We start from the raw sequence: 6,625 nt of genomic DNA, 5'->3' as shown, positions 1-6,625 counted from the left end.
CCAGGCATCGAAAAGATTTGCAACCTTGATCCTTTAGCATGGTGTAATGATTTGTGTTGGCTGGTTTCACATGGTTTTACACTTTGCACCCTGCTCCCAACTGTCCCGTTTTTAGAGGGACAGTCCCTCTTTTGACAGCTCAACCTGCAGTCCTTCATTTGTACTCGAAAGTCACGTTTTTCGCTGCACTGAACAGCCAGAAAATAGAACAGAGTTTCTAACTTAATTGGGTTTTGGCAGAGAGCCCAGAACAGCCACAACAGAAGATAAGATACATTTGTATCTACATTTGTATTCAAATTTATCTAGATAAGCAAATAAGTAATTGTAACAATATAACATAACAGGTCCCTTGGGAAATGTTAGACTCACATCTTAAAGGAATTGTTAAGTGTAAAAATAAAAACTGGGTAAATAGATAGGCTGTGCAAAATAAAAAAAAGTTTAGAAAGTATATTATCCAAAAACGCTCTGCCCGCTTGGTTCAGGAAAAGGGTGCAACTTTCCTCAATCAGGTCACCAATATCCTGATATCTATAACTCAATTTATAAGGAAATGAGGAGAGCACTCTGCAAGCAATTAATATTTCGGTCCTTAGTAGGCACAGAGATGTGCAGTACTGGTTCTACCTTATATCAGGTGGTAACTTTTGTAAATAATTTTCTTTTTTTAACAGTGTGAATATAACAATGTATCAAAATGATTTTGAACACTGAATGTTGCTACTATGTTACAATTGTGTGGAAAGATTGAAGAATGCACACAAACAAAGCGACTTTAAACCTGTATTCTAAGAGATCCACACACCTGTTGATTAACTAATTGCATATGGACTGAAAATATGGACTTTTACACACACCTCCTTGGGTTTCCTGAGTCCAATCACTGACTGGTGGGGGATGGTTGGGGTGTTTTAAGAAGCCTGCAGGTTCTGTTTGTTTGTTACACTTGATAAAGGCCCGAAACATGTCGTGTACAAGTAGTCGAATAATAAAAGGATAACCACCGCATTAATTGCTTGCAGAGTGCTCTCCTCATTTCCTTATAAATTGAGTTAAAAAAAAGTTTCTAATACAGTTAGTTAACCAAAAATGTAATGTATAAAGACTGGAGTGACTGGATGTCTAACATAATAGCCAGAACACTACTTCCTGCTTTTCAGCTCTCTTGGTTTACACTCACTGGTTACCCTGGCTACCAGGCAGTAACCAATCAGAGACTTGGGGGGGGGCACATGGGTCATATCTGTTGCTTTTGAATCTGAGCTGAATGCTGAGGATCATTTGCAAACTCACTGCCCTGAAATGTACCATGTGGCTTCTGTCACTGACTAATTCAGAGTTAGAGAGCTGAAAAGCAGGAAGTAGTGTCTATTATGTTACACATCCAGACACTCCAGCCTTTATACATTACATTTTTGGCTAACTAACTATATTAGAAAACATTTTTTATTTTGCACAGCCTATCTATTTACACAATATTTATTTTCACTCTGAACTTTTCCTTTAAAGGGCAATTCACCTTCATTGGCAAAACTGTAATAACTGAAAACAAAACACAGAAATATGTTCAAACTTTTATAACCTGTAAAATTTTGTAAAATGAACATGGTAATTAGGAGGTGTAGTCACAAAATGGGCATGGTCAAACAAATTCACCATGCTATGCACGGCAACTTTTTTGTCCCTCTTTTTATTTCCAAAATTTTGGGAGGTATGCACAGTACTGTAAATTATTATTTTTGGTACTGTTGAGAACTACCATATAGCAGACCCCTTAACCAGGTCTCCTTGGTGCTCCCCCCCCCCGCAGTCATTGGGTCTTTGTATGCAGTTTTGCCACTGACCTATTACTATATTATAAAGAAATGACATTTACAAGTGAATTTAAGTGAGTTTTACTTTTAGTATGATATAGAGAGTGATATTCTGAGGCAATTTGCAATTGGTTTTGATTTTTTATCATTTTAGCTTTTTATTCAACAGATCTCCAGTTTGCAATTTCAGCAATCTGGTTGCTAGGGTTCAAATTCCCCTAGCAACCATGCACTGGAACATGAATAGGAGAGGCCTGAAGAGAACAATGAGTAATAAAAAGTAGCAATAACAATACATTTGTAGCTTTACATAGCATTTGTTTTTTAGATGGGGTCAGCGACCCCCATTTGAAAGCTGGAAAGAGTCAGAAAAAGGTCTGTGGACAGCACCAGCTTTCCCAATTAGCTACCTTGTAGCTGCCCCTGTTCACGGTGGTATATTATATGTAGATAAATGAACAAAAACCAGTACCAAGGGTCTTCCAGTGATGAAAATATTGTATTGTTACATAGTATGCAAAACCGACGTTTCGGTCCCCATCGGGACCTTTATATATATATCAAAAAAAAAAAAAAAAAATATATATATATATATATACTTCAAGAAAGACCAGCAACACCAGGATTTCCGTGTATCAAAGCAATGTGTATTCAATTATTGCATGAATAGCCGACGTGACGTTTCGGTCCACGCAGGGAACTTCCTCATGGCAACCATGCTCATATTCCCAATCACCATAAATACCCAACAGAAGGAAGTGACATCATTATATATATATATATATATATATATATATATATATATATATATATATATATCCAACCAACTTAGTGCACTCTCAACCCTCACATTTCAAATGCCCGGGTGCAGGTCAACGATATACATACATACAGTCAAAAAAGACCACACACCAAGGACTTTCTGAGTGAAACAAAAAGATGGTTTATTTCAACATTTCAGCGCTACTACTTAAGCCGTCATCAGGAAGTGAGTAACATCACACAAAACGACTACTTTTAAACAAGAAATTGGCGCCAAGCACCAAGATGTTGGTCAATTACTGATGATGTCATACAAGTTTGCTTGGCGCCATTTTCTTGTTTAAAAGTAGTAGTTTTGTGTGATGTTACCTGATGACGGCCTAAGTAGTAGCGCCGAAAAGTTGAAATAAACCATTTTTTTGTTTCACTTAGAAAGTCCTTGGTGTGCGGTCTTTTTTAACTTTGTATATATATATATATATATATATATATATATATATAATATATATATATATATAGTTTATGATGCAAGGCTGATTAGTGATTAAAGATGAAAAGGGGAATCTTTTTTATGATTGTTGATCCGTCTTAAGTTGTGATATCATGTCTTTCACACAATATATTGTTTTACCTACACATTTTGCAAGGACACCAAAATATACACTACATATTGTCTCAGATGTGTCATTCCCATAGAGCTACTAGTAGCAGCTACTTCTCACAGCTACAAAATAGACAATAGAGATTAATGGCTTTGCTAAGACATTACATGTGTTTTAGTAAAGGAAATTCTTAGTTTTGTCTATAGCAGGGCATTTTGTAGCCACAGACAAGTACGTGCTTCTAGTAGCAGGCTACAAAATGCAAAAAATACCCTGCCACAGACAATACTAAGAATTGGGAAAACTTCAAAAGAGGCTGGCAAATCCTAGACCCACAAAGTAGTAAAGCCAGTCAGGTTGTTAAAAAGTTAAAAAAAAGCTTACATTTTATTATCATAGAATTAAGAAAACAGGCCTGACACGTTTCGTGTCTACCAGGGATACTTACTCATAGGCTGGACATTAAACAATACATACACAGTATTTAAAAGAGAAATGGCCAATAGGAGATGAATAGGTGGAGCCAACCGATGTGTCACTCGAAGAAAAGACAACAAATCCCAGAATCCAATGAGATGGACACACCTCCCAGGCCAGAATACTACATGGGTTATCTTAATTATCGAATACGAAGTATTAAATTATAATATGTAAAGTACAAAGTAAATTAACAAAAGGGAAAAAGAGAAAAGGGAAAAAGGATGACTATTTGACATAGCAGGAAACGTCAATAATCAAAGTTTAGAGCTAGGGGCTGCCTTGTCCCTAAAATCCATTTGGTCTCCTTTCTTAATAACTCTGAATAGATGTTCCCACCCCTTATACTTGGAACTGCTCTGTCAGTAACTCTTAAAAAAAGAGGATGTCCTATTATTACATTCATTAAAGTGTCTAGCCACTGATGTTCGTGATTTATTATTTTGATATTAAGAATGTGTTTAATTTATTTAATGTGTCTATTCTATCTTTTAAATGTTGACTTGTTTGGCCCACATATTGTTTTTTGCACTTTTTAGATCACATTTTTCGGATTGCAATTAATATACCCCACCTATTCATCTCCCATTGATCATTTCTCTTTTAAATACTGGGTATGTATTGTTTAATGTCCAGCCTATGAGTAAGTGTCCATGGTAGAAACAAAACATGTCAGGCCTGTTTTGTTAATTATGGATAATAAAATGTAAGCTTTTTTAACTCTTTCACAACGTGACTCCGGCTTTACTACTTCGTGGGTCTAGGCTTGTGCCAGCCTCTTTTGAAGTTTTCCTGGCATTTGACTCCCCTTGCTGAAGGTCTGGGGCGTGTGCAACCGGGCCCAACGGTGACAGCGGTAAGCTCATATAGGACGTTTTTAAATGTAGTAGATACTGGTTAAACAATTTGTTCATTGAGTACTGAGAATTGCCTCTGCTAAAACACATGTATCCTAACAAAGCCATTTATCACTATTATCTATTTTGTAGCAGTGACAAGTAGCTGCTACTAGTAGCTCTGTGTGTCTTCACCCTTATTGGTATCTGCTTATCAGATTTCAGGTGATTACGCATATCTCCTTCAATTACACTAAATGCAACTTCTACAGGAGTAGCTGCCAAATGTGGCTCTGCAAAGAAATGTCTACAGAAACTTCTTTAACAACAGGTGGTGCTATAACACCATGGTCATATCTTCCTCATGATTCTTCATATCTAGCAGCTTTTGCATAATGTGCCAATTTACAGTCCTCCTAGCAGTATCGCTGCACAAGGTGAATAATCCACTAGTTAATATTGTCACACCATGCTCAAAGTTCATAGAAGTTAATGTGCCATCATAGGAGTGAAGGATTGGGTCAGGCGAATGGCTCTGCAACCCCACTCCCAGTGAAGTTCCAAAGTGTGTTCCAAACCCAGTAAAAATAGATACAAAGAATTGAAATGTTAACATCGTCATTTGAGTAATGAGTGTTCTAGCAGCTTTCTGACTTGTTATGCAAATAAGCATCCACATCTTAGGATAATGACTGCAGAATGAGTACAGTGAGCCCCCAGACACTGCTTTGTTTTTCTGCCAGGAACTGGTAAATTCAAGTACATTCCTCTTCTGCCTGGCAAAGAACAAACGCCTTTTCTTCTCTCCTGTTGCCCTTCTGAAGTTTATTTACACTTTAGTCTGCCTATTTCTAGATAAATCCTCATTGTGTTCACACTAATGAAAGATAATTTAAAACGGTCGATTAGATCTTTTTCTTACACTTTATGCAGTCATTCACAAGGCAGGTTTTATGACTGTGTATGGTTAAGTTACTTAAGCAGGTTATACATACACACACTGTATCACTTCTTAAAATAATTGGTATGTGTCTCGTGCTCTGTCTAGTCCAACAGATATCCATGTACAATGGCTATCCGTCATTTCCATAATTGGCCAGGACCACAGCCTTGCTCTACTGTTGTTGAGGACATAAATGCAGTTAATTACAAAAAAATCCAGATGACAATTGGCCAATGTATGACATCATCATCAAAATGCCCTACCAGCACCCTTGCTATGGTTGTGAATGGGCATATGATCACCAGGCAAAAGACTGTCTTTGGATAGTTTAGCCAACACTATATGTGGCTAATCCAGCCATGCCTCCAGTTTCTAGGATAATTACATTTTAAGAGCCAGATCTGACTATGTAAATGTGTCCAGCATTAACCAGAGAGTTTTTAAAATATGGGGCTGGAAATACGCCAGATATTATTTGTTAGTAAATGGAAAAAGGTATCCACAATGTTTTTTTCTGCATACCTGTATTTAGATTAAGGTGGTTATTTATTAAAGGTTGAGTTGTGTTTTCTCGGACAAATTGAGTTTTTCGAGGGTAGTTTCACTAAGGAACTGAAATGTTTCGGGATTTATTATGCTCCAAAGCTGCCAAAATGACTGAATCTGAAAATACTACAACTAAAACCTGTCAAGGTCATGTAGGAGTCAGTGGCAGAGGTCCCTTTAACCACTTGAAAATGCTTTTTGCTTTCATGATTTTCGAGTTTTGTACACTGGCTGTATTTAGATTAATGTGGTTATTTATTAAAGGTTGAGTTGTGTTTCCTCGAACAAATGGAGTTTTTCAAGGGTAGTTTCACTAAAAAACTAAAATGTTTAGAGATTTATTATGCTCCAAAGCTGCTAAAAGCCTGAATCCGAAAATACTCCAACTAATACCTGTCAAGGTCACGTAGGAGTCAGTGGCAGAAAACCACTTGAAAATGTTTTTTGCCTTCATGATTTTTGAGTTTTTTACACTGCGCTTGAAAACTTTATCAATTTCATGTATTCTAGCCTATAAATTCTAAGTTTTTGAGTTTTTTCCCCGATTGTATCCAATTAAGTTTTTTACATTTAGATTTTTTCGTAAATAAGAAAACATTTGAGTTGTTAGTTTGTTCGAGGTAGAAAAATACTCACAAACTC

This window comes from Xenopus laevis, chromosome 1L (assembly GCF_017654675.1).
Source record: "Xenopus laevis strain J_2021 chromosome 1L, Xenopus_laevis_v10.1, whole genome shotgun sequence".
NCBI classification, from domain to species: Eukaryota; Metazoa; Chordata; class Amphibia; order Anura; family Pipidae; genus Xenopus; species Xenopus laevis.
Note: the sequence above shows the minus strand (reverse complement) of the source record.